General features: G+C 47.8%; 1 pseudogene; it reads right to left on the bottom strand.

Moving 5' to 3' along the window:
- LOC121844925 overlaps nucleotides 1-20,000 on the bottom strand; it is a 46,395-nt pseudogene that overhangs the window by 16,140 nt on the left and 10,255 nt on the right.

Below are 20,000 nucleotides of genomic sequence, written 5' to 3' on the forward strand. Positions count from 1 at the left end.
CACAGAACATGACAGAATACAGAACACAGAACACAGAATATGACAGAATACAGAACATTAACAGACAAGAACAGCTCAAGGACAGAACTACGTAATAACAAAATGAAGGCCGTAATCTACATATCAACACACACTGTCCAGGTCCAATAGGAGAGAGGCGTTGTGGCTGAGAGGTGTAACCTACATATCAACACACACTGTCCAATACAGAAGGCGTTGTGGCTGACAGAATACATATCAACACAAACTGTCCACAGAACACAGAACAGGCGTTGTGACTGAGAACCTACATATCAACACACACTGTCCAATAGGACAGAGACGTTGTGGCTGAGAGGTGTAACCTACATATCAACACACAAACTGTCCAAGTCTGTCCTAATACAGGCAAGGCGTTGTGGCTGAGAGGTGTAACCTACATATCAACACACACTGTCCAGGTCCAATAGGAGAGAGGTGTAACCTACATATCAACACACACTGTCCAGGTCCAATAGGAGAGAGGCGTTGTGGCTGAGAGGTGTAACCTACATATCAACACACACTGTCCAGGTCCAATAGGAGAGAGGCGTTGTGGCTGAGAGGTGTAACCTACATATCAACACACACTGTCCAGGTCCAATAGGAGAGAGGCGTTGTGGCTGAGAGGTGTAACCTACATATCAACACACACTGTCCAGGTCCAATAGGAGAGAGGCGTTGTGGCTGAGAGGTGTAACCTACATATCAACACACACTGTCCAGGTCCAATAGGAGAGAGGCGTAACCTACATATCAACACACACTGTCCAGGTCCAATAGGAGAGAGGCGTAACCTACATATCAACACACACTGTCCAGGTCCAATAGGAGAGAGGCGTAACCTACATATCAACACACACTGTCCAGGTCCAATAGGAGAGAGGCGTTGTGGCTGAGAGGTGTAACCTACATATCAACACACACTGTCCAGGTCCAATAGGAGAGAGGCGTAACCTACATATCAACACACACTGTCCAGGTCCAATAGGAGAGAGGCGTAACCTACATATCAACACACACTGTCCAGGTCCAATAGGAGAGAGGCGTTGTGGCTGAGAGGTGTAACCTACATATCAACACACACTGTCCAAAGGTCCAATAGGAGAGAGGCGTTGGGGCTGAGAGGTGTAACCTACATATCAACACACACACAAAGGTCCAATAGGAGAGAGGCGTTGTGGCTGAGAGGTGTAACCTACATATCAACACAAACTGTCCAATAGGAGAGAGGCGTTGTGGCTGAGAGGTGTAACCTACATATCAACACACACTGTCCAGGTCCAATAGGAGAGAGGCGTTGTGGCTGAGAGGTGTAACCTACATATCACACACAAACTGTCCAGGTCCAATAGGAGAGAGGCGTTGTGGCTGAGAGGTGTAACCTACATATCAACACACACTGTCCAATAGGAGAGAGGCGTTGGGGCTGAGAGGTGTAACCTACATATCAACACACACACTGTCCAGGTCCAATAGGAGAGAGGCGTTGGGGCTGAGAGGTGTAACCTACATATCAACACACACTGTCCAATAGGAGAGAGGCGTTGTGGCTGAGAGGTATAACCTACATATCAACACACACTGTCCAATAGGAGAGAGGCGTTGTGGCTGAGAGGTATAACCTACATATCAACACACACTGTCCAATAGGAGAGAGGCGTTGGGGCTGAGAGGTGTGTCTTTTCCTGTTGTTTTGAACCAGGTTTGCTGTTTACTTCAGCAATATGAGATGGAAGGAAGTTCCATGCAATAATGGCTCTATATAATACTGTTGTACGCTTTCTTGAATTTGTTCTGGATTTGGGGACTGTGAAAAGACCCCTGGTGGCTTGTCTGGTGGGGTAAGTGTGTGTGTCAGAGCTGTCTGTAAGTTGACTTTGCAAACAATTTGGGCTTTACAACACATGAATGTTTCATTCTGATGGGCTCTGATGGCTGTGCTGCTGCCAATACGACCACAATAGAATAGGTCATTAAGGCATCGCTCAGCTCTGAGTCCCAAATGGCAACCGATTACCACTTTAGTGCACTACTTTAGGCCCATAGGACTCTAAAGTAGGGCACTATATAGGGGATAGGGTCCCACAACCCAGATCTTTATTCCGTATCCGTTACATCTGGAGCTAATTAGACCAGCCAATCAGCAGACCTCGTTCTGACACCACCTTTCTCTGGCTCACCGTGTCAGGGAATACTAGCCAATTAGCAGCAGCATCCCAGCAACTAGTGTTTCATTAGCCTTTAGCCTAACGAACTGCATTCATCACAGCTCTGTCCGCGTCTGCACGGCAATCAGGTCGACACGAAGGAGGATGAAGTAGTGGGATACAGAACCGCTGACTGAAATAGGGGGGTGCAGCTGTAGCTGTATGAGTGAGGTCAATCACACTTACAGTGACTAACACATTCAGAGATTACATTGTGTTGTTTACAATGAAGTCAGTGCTGATCTAGGATCAGGTCGTCCTTGTCTATATAGTCTGATTCAGTGGGCTCTAGAAGACAAACTGATCTAGGATCAGGTCGCCCTTGTCTATATAGTCTGATTCAGTGGGCTCTAGAAGACAAACTGATCTAGGATCAGGTCGTCCTTGTCTATATAGTCTGATTCAGTGGGCTCTAGAAGACAAACTGATCTAGGATCAGGTCGCCCTTGTCTATATAGTCTGATTCAGTGGGCTCTAGAAGACAAACTGATCTAGGATCAGGTCGCCCTTGTCTATATAGTCTGATTCAGTGGGCTCTAGAAGACAAACTGATCTAGGATCAGGTCGCCCTTGTCTATATAGTCTGATTCAGTGGGCTCTAGAAGACAAACTGATCTAGGATCAGGTCGCCCTTGTCTATATAGTCTGATTCAGTGGGCTCTAGAAGACAAACTGATCTAGGATCAGGTCGCCCTTGTCTATATAGTCTGATTCAGTGGGCTCTAGAAGACAAACTGATCTAGGATCAGGTCGCCCTTGTCTATATAGTCTGATTCAGTGGGCTCTAGAAGACAAACTGATCTAGGATCAGGTCGCCCTTGTCTATATAGTCTGATTCAGTGGGCTCTAGAAGACAAACTCATCTAGGATCATGTTCCCTTGTCTATATAGTCTGATTCAGCTCTAGAAGACAAACTGATCTGGAGCATGTTCTCCATGTCTATATAGTCTGATTCAGTGGGCTCTAGAAGACAAACTGATCTAGGATCAGGTCGCCCTTGTCTATATAGTCTGATTCAGTGGGCTCTAGAAGGCACTCTTTGTGAATACAGACTCAGGTTTGACTACTCACTGTGAGCATGTTCTCCATGTCTATATAATCTGATTGTAGATCAGTTTGACTACTCACTGTGAGCATGTTCTCCATGTCTATATAATCTGATTGTAGATCAGTTTGACTACTCACTGTGAGCATGTTCTCCATGTCTATATAATCTGATTGTAGATCAGTTTGACTACTCACTGTGAGCATGTTCTCCATGTCTATATAATCTGATTGTAGATCAGTTTGACTACTCACTGTGAGCATGTTCTCCATGTCTATATAATCTGATTGTAGATCAGTTTGACTACTCACTGTGAGCATGTTCTCCATGTCTATATAATCTGATTGTAGATCAGTTTGACTACTCACTGTGAGCATGTTCTCCATGTCTATATAATCTGATTGTAGATCAGTTTGACTACTCACTGTGAGCATGTTCTCCATGTCTATATAATCTGATTGTAGATCAGTTTGACTACTCACTGTGAGCATGTTCTCCATGTCTATATAATCTGATTGTAGATCAGTTTGACTACTCACTGTGAGCATGTTCTCCATGTCTATATAATCTGATTGCAGATCAGTTTGACTACTCACTGTGAGCATGTTCTCCATGTCTATATAATCTGATTGTAGATCAGTTTGACTACTCACTGTGAGCATGTTCTCCATGTCTATATAATCTGATTGTAGATCAGTTTGACTACTCACTGTGAGCATGTTCTCCATGTCTATATAATCTGATTGTAGATCAGTTTGACTACTCACTGTGAGCATGTTCTCCATGTCTATATAATCTGATTGTAGATCAGTTTGACTACTCACTGTGAGCATGTTCTCCATGTCTATATAATCTGATTGTAGATCAGTTTGACTACTCACTGTGAGCATGTTCTCCATGTCTATATAATCTGATTGTAGATCAGTTTGACTACTCACTGTGAGCATGTTCTCCATGTCTATATAATCTGATTGTAGATCAGTTTGACTACTCACTGTGAGCATGTTCTCCATGTCTATATAATCTGATTGTAGATCAGTTTGACTACTCACTGGGAGGGGGAGGGGGCGAGAGGGGGAGGGGGGGGCGAGAGAGAGAGAGGGGGGAGAGTGTGAGCATGTTCTCCATGGGGCGAGCACAGCCAGTTCTATGTCTATATAATCTGATTGTAGATCAGTTTGACTACTCACTGTGAGCATGTTCTCCATGTCTATATAATCTGATTGTAGATCAGTTTGACTACTCACTGTGAGCATGTTCTCCATGTCTATATAATCTGATTGTAGATCAGTTTGACTACTCACTGTGAGCATGTCATCACACTTCATGTCTGGCGTCTCTCCCTCTTCCCCTCGATTGTAGAACTTCCTGAAGAAGTTGAACGCCACCACGGTGTAGAGATACACCACCACAGCCAGTAGTCCTACTGTCAGAACCAGCTGGGAGGGGGGGGGGGGGGGAGGGGGGGGAGAGAGAGGTCGTTATTAGTGAAGAAGTTGAACGCCACCACGGTGTAGAGATACACCACCACAGCCAGTAGTCCTACTGTCAGAACCAGCTGGGGGGGGGGGAGAGAGAGAGAGAGAGAGAGAGGGGGCGAGAGAGATTGGGGGGGCGAGAGAGAGAGGGACCATTCCTCCAGGGGGGCGAGGGGGTATTGCACCAGAGAGAGAGAGACAGATACACCACCACAGCCAGTAGTCCTAGAGTCAGAAGAGAGCTGGGAGAGGGAGATTGGGAGGAGGCGAGAGAGAGAGGAGGGGGGGCGAGAGAGAGAGAGAGAGAGAGGTCGTTATTAGTGAAGAAGTTGAAAGCGACCATGGAAATATATTATTTTCATTCTAATACAATTGCTCAAAGACAAATATTTTGTTTAACAAGTAATACTTTTTCTTCTCAAAATAGTAGGGGTCAAAATGATTGTCACCCCTGTTTTCAATACCTTACGAGGATGACAACACTGAGCCTTATGTTGTTGAACACATTGGGAGGGGTATTAGACCATTCCTCCAGACAGAAACACATTGGGAGGGGTATTAGACCATTCCTCCAGACAGAAACACATTGGGAGGGGTATTAGACCATTCCTCCAGACAGAAACACATTGGGAGGGGTATTAGACCATTCCTCCAGACAGAAACACATTGGGAGGGGTATTAGACCATTCCTCCAGACAGAAACACATTGGGAGGGGTATTAGACCATTCCTCCAGACAGAAACACCAGACCATTCCTCCAGACAGAAACACATTGGGAGGGGTATTAGACCATTCCTCCAGACAGAAACACATTGGGAGGGGTATTAGACCATTCCTCCAGACAGAAACACATTGGGAGGGGTATTAGACCATTCCTCCAGACAGAAACACATTGGGAGGGGTATTAGACCATTCCTCCAGACAGAAACACATTGGGAGGGGTATTAGACCATTCCTCCAGACAGAAACACATTGGGAGGGGTATTAGACCATTCCTCCAGACAGAAACACATTGGGAGGGGTATTAGACCATTCCTCCAGACAGAAACACATTGGGAGGGGTATTAGACCATTCCTCCAGACAGAAACACATTGGGAGGGGTATTAGACCATTCCTCCAGACAGAAACACATTGGGAGGGGTATTGGGAGACCATTCCTCCAGACAGAAACACATTGGGAGGGGTATTAGACCATTCCTCCAGACAGAAACACATTGGGAGGGGTATTAGACCATTCCTCCAGACAGAAACACATTGGGAGGGGTATTAGACCATTCCTCCAGACAGAAACACATTGGGAGGGGTATTAGACCATTCCTCCAGACAGAAACACATTGGGAGGGGTATTAGACCATTCCTCCAGACAGAAACACATTGGGAGGGGTATTAGACCATTCCTCCAGACAGAAACACATTGGGAGGGGTATTAGACCATTCCTCCATACAGAAACGCATTGCATTTATATCTGCAGGCATCCAATTATCCAACTAACGCCTGGATAATTATTAGTAAATGGTGAATAATGATGAGTGAGAAAGTTGTAGAGGCATAAATATCATACCCCCCAAAAAACAATAACCTTCTTAATGGTAATGGTGAGAGGTTAGCATGTCTTGGGGTATGATATAAAATGCTAACCTTCTTAATGGTAATGGTGAGAGGTTAGCCTGTTTTAATGCTAACCTCCTTAATGGTGATGGTGAGAGGTTAGCATATTTTAATGCTAACCTTCTGGTAACGGTGAGAGGTTAGCCTGTTTTAATGCTAACCTTCTGGTAATGGTGAGAGGTTAGCCTGTTTTAATGCTAACCTTCTGGTAACGGTGGGAGATTAGCCTGTTTTAATGCTAACCTTCTGGTAACGGTGAGAGGTTAGCCTGTTTTAATGCTAACCTTCTGGTAACGGTGGGAGATTAGCCTGTTTTAATGCTAACCTTCTGGTAACGGTGAGAGGTTAGCCTGTTTTAATGCTAACCTCCTTAATGGTGACGGTGAGAGGTTAGCCTGTTTTAATGCTAACCTCCTTAATGGTGACGGTGAGAGGTTAGCCTGTTTTAATGCTAACCTCCTTAATGGTGACAGTGAGAGGTTAGCCTGTTTTAATGCTAACCTCCTTAATGGTAACGGTGAGAGGTTAGCCTGTTTTAATGCTAACCTCCTTAATGGTAACGGTGAGAGGTTAGCCTGTTTTAATGCTAACCTCCTTAATGGTAACGGTGAGAGGTTAGCCTGTTTTAGGGGTATGATATAGTGATAAAGCCCAGACACAGTGATAAAGCCCAGACACAGTGATAAAGTCCAGACACAGTGATGAAGCCCAGACACAGTGATGAAGCCCAGACACAGTGATGAAGCCCAGACACAGTGATGAAGCCCAGACACAGTGATAAAGCCCAGACACAGTGATAAAGCCCAGACACAGTGATAAAGCCCAGACACAGTGATGAAGCCCAGACACAGTGATAAAGTCCAGACACAGTGATAAAGCCCAGACACAGTGATAAAGCCCAGACACAGTGATAAAGCCCAGAGCAGACACAGTGATAAAGCCCAGAGCAGACACAGTGATAAAGCCCAGACACAGTGATAAAGCCCAGAGCAGACACAGTGATAAAGCCCAGACACAGTGATAAAGCCCAGACACAGTGATAAAGCCCAGACACAGTGATAAAGCCCAGACACAGTGATAAAGCCCAGAGCAGAGACCGTGATAAAGTCCAGACCAGAGACAGTGATAAAGCCCAGACCAGACACAGTGATAAAGCCCAGACACAGTGATAAAGCCCAGATACAGTGATAAAGCCCAGACACAGTGATAAAGCCCAGACACAGTGATAAAGACCAGATACAGTGATAAAACCCAGACACAGTGATAAAACCCAGACACAGTGATAAAGCCCAGACACAGTGATAAAGCCCAGACACAGTGATAAAAGACACCCAGACACAGTGATAAAGCCCAGACACAGTGATGAAGCCCAGAGCAGACACAGTGATAAAGCCCAGAGCAGACACAGTGATAAAGCCCAGATACAGTGATAAAGCCCAGACACAGTGATAAAGCCCAGACACAGTGATAAAGCCCAGACACAGTGATAAAGCCCAGAGCAGACACAGTGATAAAGCCCAGATACAGTGATAAAGCCCAGACACAGTGATAAAGCCCAGACACAGTGATAAAGCCCAGATACAGTGATAAAGCCCAGACACAGTGATAAAGCCCAGACACAGTGATAAAGACCAGATACAGTGATAAAACCCAGACACAGTGATAAAGCCCAGACACAGTGATAAAGCCCAGACACAGTGATAAAGACCAGATACAGTGATAAAACCCAGACACAGTGATAAAACCCAGACACAGTGATAAAACCCAGACACAGTGATAAAACCCAGACACAGTGATAAAGCCCAGACACAGTGATAAAGCCCAGAGCAGACACCAGTACCTGTTTGCCGTTGTGCGTGACAGAAGACAGAATGGTGCGGAGGGTCTTGAAGCCCATGGCGATGTCCAGGAGATGAGCAGCGAAGAAGAAGTTGTTGTAGTGACCCAGGATGGACATGGTCATATACCAAGCCAGGTACAGGAACGACTGCAGGGGTCAGGTAGAAGAAGAAGACGAAGAAGACGAAGAAGAGTTAGAAATAATGTCTGCTAAATGGCATATAAAATGTATTATTGTATATTAAATAAAAAGTTGAAGTTACTTAGCAGGATGAAATAAGTCTTTATTTACATTGTCTGTGAAGACGACTCCTAGTTTCCAGATCTGGTACTTGACATCAACAGAGTTTAATCTGTAACAGACCAGGGGAGACAAGAGAGAACACAACATCAACACGATTCATGTTGGGGTGTATTTGTCATCGATCAGGCCTGTTGCTGCCACCATCCTGTACAGTGATTGGTCATGCTGCTATCATCATGTACAGTGATTGGTCATGTTGCTATCATCATGTACAGTGATTGGTCATGTTGCTATCATCCTGTACAGTGATTGGTCATGTTGCTATCATCCTGTACAGTGATTGGTCATGTTGCTATCATCATGTACAGTGATTGGTCATGTTGCTATCATCCTGTACAGTGATTGGTCATGTTGCTATCATCCTGTACAGTGATTGGTCATGTTGCTATCATCCTGTACAGTGATTGGTCATGTTGCTACCATCCTGTACAGTGATTGGTCATGTTGCCACCATCCTGTACAGTGATTGGTCATGTTGCTATCATCCTGTACAGTGATTGGTCATGCTGCCACCATCCTGTACAGTGATTAGTCATGTTGCCACCCTCCTGTACAGTGATTGGTCATGTTGCCACCCTCCTGTACAGTGATTGGTCATGTTACTATCATCCTGTACAGTGATTGGTCATGCTGCCATCATCCTGTACAGTGATTGGTCATGCTGCCACCATCCTGTACAGTGATTGGTCATGTTGCCACCCTCCTGTACAGTGATTGGTCATGTCTCCCCACCACCAGCCCTACCTGACTCTGTCTCCCCACCACCACCAGCCCCCTACCTGACTCTGTCTCCCCATCATACCAGCCCCCTACCTGACTCTGTCTCCCCCCCACCACCTGTCTCCCCACCACCACCCCCCTACCTGACTCTGTCTCCCCATCACCACCAGCCCCCTACCTGACTCTGTCTCCCCACCACCACCAGCCCCCTACCTGACTCTGTCTCCCCACCACCACCAGCCCCCTACCTGACTCTGTCTCCCCACCACCACCAGCCCCCTACCTGACTCTGTCCCCCACCACCACCAGCCCCCTACCTGACTCTGTCTCCCCCCCACCACCAGCCCCCTACCTGACTCTGTCTCCCCCCCACCACCAGCCCCCTACCTGACTCTGTCTCCCCCCACCAGACTCACACTGCGGCTAACTGCTCTCCCCACCCCCAGACCCACTACCTGACTCTGTCCCCCACACCCCAGACTCACACTGGCTAACGAGCTCTCCCCACCCCCAGACTCACACTGCTGCTAACGAGCTCTCCCCACCCCCAGACTCACACTGCTAACGAGCTCTCCCCACCCCCAGACTCACACTGCGGCTAACGAGCTCTCCCCACCCCCAGACTCACACTGCGGCTAACGAGCTCTCCCCACCCCCAGACTCACACACGAGCTCTCCCCACCCCCAGACTCACACACTGGCTAACGAGCTCTCCCCACCCCCAGACTCACACTGCGGCTAACGAGCTCTCCCCACCCCCAGACTCACACTGCGGCTAACGAGCTCTCCCCACCCCCAGACTCACACTGCTGCTAACGAGCTCTCCCCACCCCCAGACTCACACTGCTGCTAACGAGCTCTCCCCACCCCCAGACTCACACTGCGGCTAACGAGCTCTCCCCACCCCCAGACTCACACTGCGGCTAACGAGCTCTCCCCACCCCCAGACTCACACTGTGGCTAACGAGCTCTCCCCACCCCCAGACTCACACTGCGGCTAACGAGCTCTCCCCAATCCCAGACTCACACTGCGGCTAACGAGCTCTCCCCACCCCCAGACTCACACTGCGGCTAACGAGCTGTCTTTCTTGGGTTTCTTCTTCTCGTGGGCGTCACTGAAGTCCAGAGCAGCCTTGTCCATACCCAACAGCTCACTGATGCGGTCATGGCCGTAGAACTCTCCATACTTATCCATCACCTGCAGGGGAACCACACAGCTTTACTTCTAATATATTCTAAACAGGTTCTAAACAGGTTCTAAACGGCTTCTAAACAGGTTCTAAACAGGTTCTAAACAGGTCCTAAATGTGTTCTAAACAGGTTCTAAACAGGTTCTAAACAGGTCCTAAATGTGTTGTAAACTGGTTCTAAACAGCTTCTAAACAGGTTCTAAACAGGTTCTAAACAGGTTCTAAACGGCTTCTAAACAGGTTCTAAACGGCTTCTAAACAGGTTCTAAACAGGTCCTAAATGTGTTGTAAACTGGTTCTAAACAGGTTCTAAACGGCTTCTAAACAGGTTCTAAACAGGTTCTAAATAGGTTCTAAACAGCTTCTAAACAGCTTCTAAACAGGTTCTAAACAGCTTCTAAACAGGTTCTAAACAGGTTCTAAACAGCTTCTAAACAGGTTCTAAACAGCTTCTAAACAGGTTCTAAACAGCTTCTAAATAGGTTCTAAACTGGTTCTAAATAAGTTGTAAACAGGTTTTAAACTGGTTCTAAATATGTTGTAAACTGGTTCTAAATTGGTTCTAAACTGGTTCTAAATTGGTTCTAAACTGGTTCTAAATTGGTTCTAAACTAGTTCTAAACTGGTTCTAAACTGGTTCTAAATATGTTGTAAACTGGTTCTAAACCAGTTCTAAACTGGTTCCAAACAGGTTCTAAAGTGGTTTTAAATATGTTGTAAACTGGTTCTAAATATGTTGTAAACTGGTTCCAAACAGGTTCTAAAGTGGTTTTAAATATGTTGTAAACTGGTTCTAAATATGTTGTAAACTGGTTCCAAACAGGTTCTAAAGTGGTTTTAAACAGGTTATACACTGGTTCTAAATATGTTGTAAACTGGTTCTAAACAGGTCACTGATGTGAAGATAAATGAATATATATCACTCCAGTGAATATGAATTCAGACCTACCTTCCTCTTCACAAATTTATCCCAGTAGTTGTTAGGAAACGATCTGAAAATCAAAACCAAAGTACATTACATTACTAATCCACATCCTCCAACCAATAACGATAATCCACATGCTCAGTCGATACAGAGTACATTACATTACTAATCCACATGGTCAGTCTATACAGAGTACATTACAATACATTACTAATCCACATGCTCAGTCTATACAGAGTACATTACATTACTAATCCACATGGTCAGTCTATACAGAGTAAATTACATTACATTACTAATCCACATGCTCAGTCTATACAGAGTACATTACATTACTAATCCACATGCTCAGTCTATACAGAGTACATTACATTACTAATCCACATGCTCAGTCTATACAGAGTACATTACATTACTAATCCACATGGTCAGTCTATACAGAGTACATTACATTACTAATCCACATGCTCAGTCGATACAGAGTACATTACATTACTAATCCACATGTTCAGTCTATACAGAGTACATTACATTACTAATCCACATGCTCAGTCTATACAGAGTACATTACATTACTAATCCACATGGTCAGTCTATACAGAGTACATTACATTACTAATCCACATGCTCAGTCGATACAGAGTACATTACATTACATTACTAATCCACATGATCAGTCTATACAGAGTACATTACTAATCCACATGGTCAGTCTATACAGAGTGCATTACATTACTAATCCACATGGTCAGTCTATAGAGAGTACATTACATTACTAATCCACATGGTCAGTCTATACAGAGTACATTACATTACTAATCCACATGGTCAGTCTATACAGAGTACATTACATTACTAATCCACATGGTCAGTCTATACAGAGTACATTACATTACTAATCCACATGCTCAGTCGATACAGAGTATATTACATTACTAATCAACATCCTTCAAACAATAACTATGATCCACATGCTCAGTCTATACAGAGTACATTACATTACTAATCCACATGGTCAGTCTATACAGAGTACATTACATTACTAATCCACATGGTCAGTTTATACAGTGTACATTACATTACTAATCCACATGCTCAGTCTATACAGAGTACATTACATTACTAATCCACATGGTCAGTTTATACAGTGTACATTACATTACTAATCCACATGCTCAGTCTATACAGAGTACATTACATTACTAATCCACATGCTCAGTCTATACAGAGTACATTACATTACTAATCCACATGGTCAGTCTATACAAAGTACATTACATTACTAATCCACATGCTCAGTCTATACAGAGTACATTACTAATCCACATGGTCAGTCTATACAGAGTACATTACATTACTAATCCACATGCTCAGTCTATACAGAGTACATTACATTACTAATCCACATGGTCAGTCTATACAGAGTACATTACATTACTAATCCACATGCTCAGTCAGAGTACATTACATTACTAATACAGAGTACATTACATTACATTACTAATCCACATGGTCAGTCTATACAGAGTACATTACATTACTAATCCACATGGTCAGTCTATACAGAGTACATTACATTACTAATCCACATGTCTATCAGTAATCCACATGGTCAGAGTACATTACATTACTAATCCACATGGTCAGTCTATACAGAGTACATTACATTACTAATCCACATGCTCAGTCTATACAGAGTACATTACATTACTAATCCACATGCTCAGTCGATACAGAGTACATTACATTACATTACTAATCCACATGCTCAGTCTATACAGAGTACATTACATTACTAATCCACATGGTCAGTCTATACAGAGTGCATTACATTACTAATCCACATGGTCAGTTTATACAGTGTACATTACATTACTAATCCACATGCTCAGTCTATACAGAGTACATTACATTACTAATCCACATGCTCAGTCTATACAGAGTACATTACATTACTAATCCACATGGTCAGTCTATACAAAGTACATTACATTACTAATCCACATGATCAGTCTATACAGAGTACATTACATTACTAATCCACATGGTCAGTCTATACAGAGTACATTACATTACTAATCCACATGGTCAGTCTATACAGAGTACATTACTAATCCACATGGTCAGTCTATACAGAGTACATTACATTACTAATCCACATGCTCAGTCTATACAGAGTACATTACATTACTAATCCACATGCTCAGTCTATACAGAGTACATTACATGACTAATCCACATGGTCAGTCTATACAGAGTACATTACATTACTAATCCACATGCTCAGTCTATACAGAGTACACTACATGACTAATCCACATGGTCAGTCTATACAGAGTACATTATCCAGCGATGGAATGAATTTTTAAAAATGTTTTTTCTCTATATCATTAATATGCGATCCATAGGGTTGCAGAGTCAAAGCACCTCCACTGCGAGACGAGCGTGATCGTTAGACATTTAAACAATTAGAGGACAATTAGCCCAGCCTGTGGCCTCTGTGGACCCGGACCCTGCTGTAATAACTGGGTCCCAAACGGCACCCCTATACCCTACACAGAGCAGAGCTGGTCTACAGTAGTGCACTAGGTAGGGTATGTGGTGCCATTAGGGAGCATGTGATAATGAACGAAGCAGTAACTGAGCAGTGACAGTGGACGTACCCAGTGTTAATCACTAGTCTGTCCCACTGGCCTTTGATGTCATCCTCCGACGGCTGCTCTGTGATGTAGAGACCATCAAACTCCAGCCTCCTCGCCACCTCCTTCTCACGCTTGAAGATCACCAAAGGGACCTGGTGGGGAAACAGGCATGGAGGAAGATCAGAGAGGTGGAGAACTCCACCTTGAGGCAGTAGGAGCCCACCTTGTGGCAGTAGGAGCCTACCTTGTGGCAGTAGTAACCTACCTTGAGGCAGTAGGAGCCTACCTTGTGGCAGTAGTAGACTACCTTGAGGCAGTAGTAGCCTACCTTGAGGGAGTAGGAGCCCACCTTGAGGCAGTAGTAACCTACCTTGAGACAGTAGTAGCCTACCTTGAGGCAGTAGGAGACTACCTTGAGGCAGTAGTAACCTACCTTGAGGCAGTAGTAGCCTACCTTGAGGCAGTAGTAACCTACCTTGAGACAGTAGTAGCCTACCTTGAGGCAGTAGGAGCCTACCTTGAGGCAGTAGGAGCCCACCTTGTGGCAGTAGTAACTATACAGAGTACATTAGATACCTTGAGGCAGTAGGAGACTACCTTGAGGCAGTAGTAACCTACCTTGAGGCAGTAGTAGCCTACCTTGAGGCAGTAGTAACCTACCTTGAGGCAGTAGTAGCCTACCTTGAGGCAGTAGTAGCCTACCTTGAGGCAGTAGTAGCCTACCTTGAGGCAGTAGTAGCCTACCTTGAGACAGTAGTAGCCTACCTTGAGGCAGTAGGAGCCTACCTTGAGGCAGTAGGAGCCCACCTTGAGGCAGTAGTAACCTACCTTGAGGCAGTAGGAGACTACCTTGAGGCAGTAGTAACCTACCTTGAGGCAGTAGTAGCCTACCTTGAGGCAGTAGTAACCTACCTTGAGGCAGTAGTAGCCTACCTTGAGGCAGTAGTAGCCTACCTTGAGGCAGTAGTAACCTACCTTGAGGCAGTAGGAGCCTACCTTGAGGCAGTAGTAACCTACCTTGAGGCAGTAGTAGCCTACCTTGAGGCAGTAGGAGCCCACCTTGAGGCAGTAGTAACCTACCTTGAGGCAGTAGGAGAGTAGCCTACCTTGAGGCAGTAGTAACCTACCTTGAGGCAGTAGTAGCCTACCTTGAGGCAGTAGGAGCCTACCTTGAGGCAGTAGGAGCCCACCTTGTGGCAGTAGTAACCTACCTTGAGGCAGTAGGAGACTACCTTGAGGCAGTAGTAACCTACCTTGAGGCAGTAGTAGCCTACCTTGAGGCAGTAGTAACCTACCTTGAGGCAGTAGTAGCCTACCTTGAGGCAGTAGTAGCCTACCTTGAGGCAGTAGTAGCCTACCTTGAGGCAGTAGTAGCCTACCTTGAGACAGTAGTAGCCTACCTTGAGGCAGTAGGAGCCTACCTTGAGGCAGTAGGAGCCCACCTTGTGGCAGTAGTAACCTACCTTGAGGCAGTAGGAGACTACCTTGAGGCAGTAGTAACCTACCTTGAGGCAGTAGTAGCCTACCTTGAGGCAGTAGTAACCTACCTTGAGGCAGTAGTAGCCTACCTTGAGGCAGTAGTAGCCTACCTTGTGGCAGTAGTAACCTACCTTGAGGCAGTAGGAGACTACCTTGAGGCAGTAGTAACCTACCTTGAGGCAGTAGTAGCCTACCTTGAGGCAGTAGTAACCTACCTTGAGGCAGTAGTAGCCTACCTTGAGGCAGTAGTAGCCTACCTTGAGGCAGTAGTAGCCTACCTTGAGGCAGTAGGAGCCTACCTTGAGGCAGTAGGAGCCTACCTTGAGGCAGTAGGAGACTACCTTGAGGCAGTAGTAACCTACCTTGAGGCAGTAGTAGCCTACCTTGAGGCAGTAGTAGCCTACCTTGAGGCAGTAGTAGCCTACCTTGAGGCAGTAGTAACCTACCTTGAGGCAGTAGGAGCCCACCTTGAGGCAGTAGTAACCTACTTTGTGGCAGTAGTAACCTACCTTGTGGCAGTAGTAACCTACCTTGAGGCAGTAGTACCCTACCTTGAGGCAGTAGTAACAGCAGTATTCTACCTTAAGGCAGTAGTAACAGCAGCATCCTACCTAAAGACAGTAGTAACAGCAGTATCCTACCTTGAGGCAGTAGTAACAGCAGTATCCTACCTTAAGGCAGTAGTAACAGCAGTATCCTACCTTGAGGCAGTAGTAACAGCAGTATCCTACCTTGAGGCAGTAGTAACAGCAGTGTCCTACCTTAAGTCAGTAGTAACAGCAGTATCCTACCTTAAGGCAGTAGTAACAGCAGTACCCTACCTAAAGACAGTAGTAACAGCAGTACCCTACCTAAAGACAGTAGTAACAGCAGTATCCTACCTAAAGACAGTAGTAACAGCAGTATCCTACCTAAAGACAGTAGTAACAGCAGTATCCTACCTAAAGACAGTAGTAACAGCAGTATCCTACCTTGAACTTAAGGCAGTAGTAACAGCAGTATCCTACCTTGAGACAGTAGTAACAGCAGTATCCTACCTTGAGACAGTAGTAACAGCAGTATCCTACCTTGAGACAGTAGTAACAGCAGTATCCTACCTTGAGACAGTAGTAACAGCAGTATCCTACCTTGAGGCAGTAGTAACCTATGATGCAGCAGAAGGAGATGACAGTGTGTAGGATGGCCAGGATACGCAACGTGGGCTCCATGTATCCGGTGCTCTCCTCCAGCACAAAGTGGACAAACACAGGGCCCTGCTGGGGGTTTTGAGGCTCCTGGGGGTCACTACTCTCCGTCACGGGGTCCCACCGCACACTGCTGCCTGCCCGGGGCCTTCTGCTTTCAGGCATCACCGCCGAGGAGGAGGACACCTGGAGGAGGGTGAGTGCGAACAATGAACCCATGGGCTCACTCTAAAACAACTAGTCTTTAAACAGAGGGTAGCTGGATCCTCATGGATATAATGTATTAGTAAAATACATATTGTTGGAGTGGTCTAGCCCTCCAATGTTCTCCCCACCCAGCAACTCTTCAGCAGCAGCATCACCAGAGGTATGCATGGAGTGGTAAATCGTAAAGCTAGCTACTTCCTACTTCCTGGTTGTGATTACCTTGTAGAAGAGGAGGATGAAGTTGATGGCGAAGGCCACAAACAACGCCAGCATTCTCATGTTGTAGAAGTTCCGAGCAAAATAGTTCTAGAAAAAAAAAGCCAATCACAACACAATGGTGAGATGTTTGTGAAGGAGAGTGTGGCTGATAGAGGGGGTGGCTGATAGAGGGGTGGGGTGGCTGATAGAGGGGGGGTGGCTGATAGAGGGGGTGGGGTGGCTGATAGAGGGGGTGGGGTGGCTGATAGAGGAGGTGGTGTGGCTGATAGAGGGGGTGGGGTGGCTGAGAGAGGGGGTGGCTGATAGAGGGGTGGCGTGGCTGATAGAGGGGTGGGGTGGCTGATAGAGGAGGTGGCTGATAGAGGGGGTGGCGTGGCTGATAGAGGAGGTGGCTGATAGAAGGGGTGGCGTGGCTGATAGAGGGGTGGCTGATAGAGGGGGTGGCGTGGCTGATAGAGGGGTGGCTGATAGAGGGGGTGGCGTGGCTGATAGAGAAGGTGGCTGATAGAGGGGGTGCCTGATAGAGGGGTTGGTGTGGCTGATAGAGGGGTTGGCTGATAGAGAGGGTGGCTGATAGAGGAGGTGGCTGATAGAGGGGGTGGCGTGGCTGATAGAGGGGTAGGGGTGGCTGGTAGAGAGGGTGGGGTGGCTGATAGAGGGAGGGGGTGGCTGATAGAGGGGGTGGGGTGGCTGATAGAGGAGGTGGTGTGGCTGATAGAGGGGGTGGGGTGGCTGATAGAGGGGTGGGGTGGCTGATAGAGGGGGTGGTGTGGCTGATAGAGGGGGTGGCTGATAGAGGGGTAAGGGTGGCTGATAGGGGGTGGCGTGGCTGATAGAGGGGGTGGGGTGGCTGATAGAGGGGTGGTGTGGCTGATAGGGGTGGCGTGGCTGATAGAGGGGGTGGCTGATAGAGGGGTGGTGTGGCTGATAGAGGGGGTGGCTGATAGAGGGGTAAGGGTGGCTGATAGAGGGGGTGGCGTGGCTGATAGAGGGGTTGGGGTGGCTGATAGAGGGGTTGGGGTGGCTGATAGAGGGGGTGGCTGATAGAGGGGTTGGGGTGGCTGATAGAGGGGTGGCGTGGCTGATAGAGGGTAGGGGTGGCTGATAGAGAGGGTGGGGTGGCTGATAGAGGGGGTGGCTGATAGAAGGGGTGGCGTGGCTGATAGAGGGGTAGGGGTGGCTGATAGAGAGGGTGGGGTGGCTGATAGAGGGGGTGGCTGATAGGGGGTGGCGTGGCTGATAGATGGGTAGGGGTGGCTGATAGAGAAGGTGGGGTGGCTGATAGAGGGGGTGGCTGATAGAAGGGGTGGCGTGGCTGATAGAGGGGGTAGGGGTGGCTGATAGAGAGGGTGGGGTGGCTGATAGAGGGGGTGGCTGATAGAGGGGGTGGTGTGGCTGATAGAGGGGGTGGCGTGGCTAATAGAGAGGGTGGGGTGGCTGATAGAGGGGGTGGCTGATAGAGGGGGTGGCGTGGCTGATAGAGGGGTAGGGGTGGCTGATAGAGGGGTGGTGTGGCTGATAGAGAGGGTGGGGTTGCTGATAGAGGGGTGGGGTGGCTGATAGAGGGGGTGGGGTGGCTGATAGAGGGGGTGGCTGATAGAGGGGGTGGCGTAGCTGATAGAGGGGTGGCATGGCTGATAGATGGGGTGGCGTGGCTGATAGAGAGGGTGGGGTGGCTGATAGAGGAGGTGGGGTGGCTGATAGAGGGGGTGGCTGATAGAGGGGGTGGCGTGGCTGATAGAGGGATAGGGGTGGCTGCTAGAGGGGGTGGTGTGGCTGATAGAGGGGTGGCGTGGTTGATAGAGGAGGGGTGGCTGATAGAGGGGGTGGTGTGGCTGATAGAGGGAGGGGATGGCTGATAGAGGGGGTGGGGTGACTGATAGAGGAGGGGGTGGCTGATAGAGGGGGTGGCGTGGCTGATAGAGGGGGTGGGGTGGCTGATAGAGGGGTGGGGTGGCTGATAGAGGGGGTGGGGAGGCTGATAGAGGGGGTAGGGTGGCAGATAGAGGGGTTGGGGTGGCTGATAGAGGGTGGGGTGGCTGATAGAGGGGGTGGCGTGGCTGATAGAGGGGGTGGCGTGGCTGATAGAGGGGGGTGGCTGATAGAGGGGGTAGGGTGACTGATAGAGGAGGGGGTGGCTGATAGAGGGGGTGGCGTGGCTGATAGAGGGGTGGGGTGGCTGATAGAGGGGGTGGGATGGCTGATAGAGGGGGTGGGGAGGCTGATAGAGGGGGTAGGGTGGCTGATAGAGGGGTTGGGGTGGCTGATAGAGGGGGTGGGGTGGCTGATAGAGGGGGTGGCGTGGCTGATAGAGGGGGTCGCGTGGGTGATAGAGGGGGTGGGGTGGCTGATAGAGGGGGTGGTGTGGCTGATAGAGGGGTTTGGGGTGGCTGATAGAGGGGGTGGGGTGGCTGATAGACGGGGTTGGGGTGACTGATAGAGGGGGTGGCGTGGCTGATAGAGGGGGTGGCTAATAGAGGGGGTGGCATGGCTGATAGAGGGGTGGTGTGGCTGATAGAGGGAGGCGGTGGCTGATAGAGGGGTGGGGTGACTGATAGAGGAGGGGGTGGCTGATAGAGGGGGTGGCGTGGCTGATAGAGGGGTGGCGTGGCTGATAGAGGGGGTGGCGTGGCTGATAGAGGGGGTGTTGTGGCTGATAGAGGGAGGGGGTGGATGATAGAGGGGGTAGGGTGGCTGATAGAGGGGTTGGGGTGGCTGATAGAGGGGGTGGCGTGGCTGATAGACTGGGTGGGGTGGCTGATAGAGGGGTGGGGTGGCTGATAGAGGGGGTTGGCGTGCCTGATAGAGGGGGTGGGGTGGCTGATAGAGGGGGTGGCATGGCTGATAGAGGGGGTGGGGTGGCTTATAGAAGGGGTGGGGTGGCTGATAGAGGGGGTGGCGTGGCTGATAGAGGGCGTGGGGTCGCTGA

This window comes from Oncorhynchus tshawytscha, unplaced genomic scaffold, assembly GCF_018296145.1.
Source record: "Oncorhynchus tshawytscha isolate Ot180627B unplaced genomic scaffold, Otsh_v2.0 Un_contig_3117_pilon_pilon, whole genome shotgun sequence".
NCBI classification, from domain to species: domain Eukaryota; kingdom Metazoa; phylum Chordata; class Actinopteri; order Salmoniformes; family Salmonidae; genus Oncorhynchus; species Oncorhynchus tshawytscha.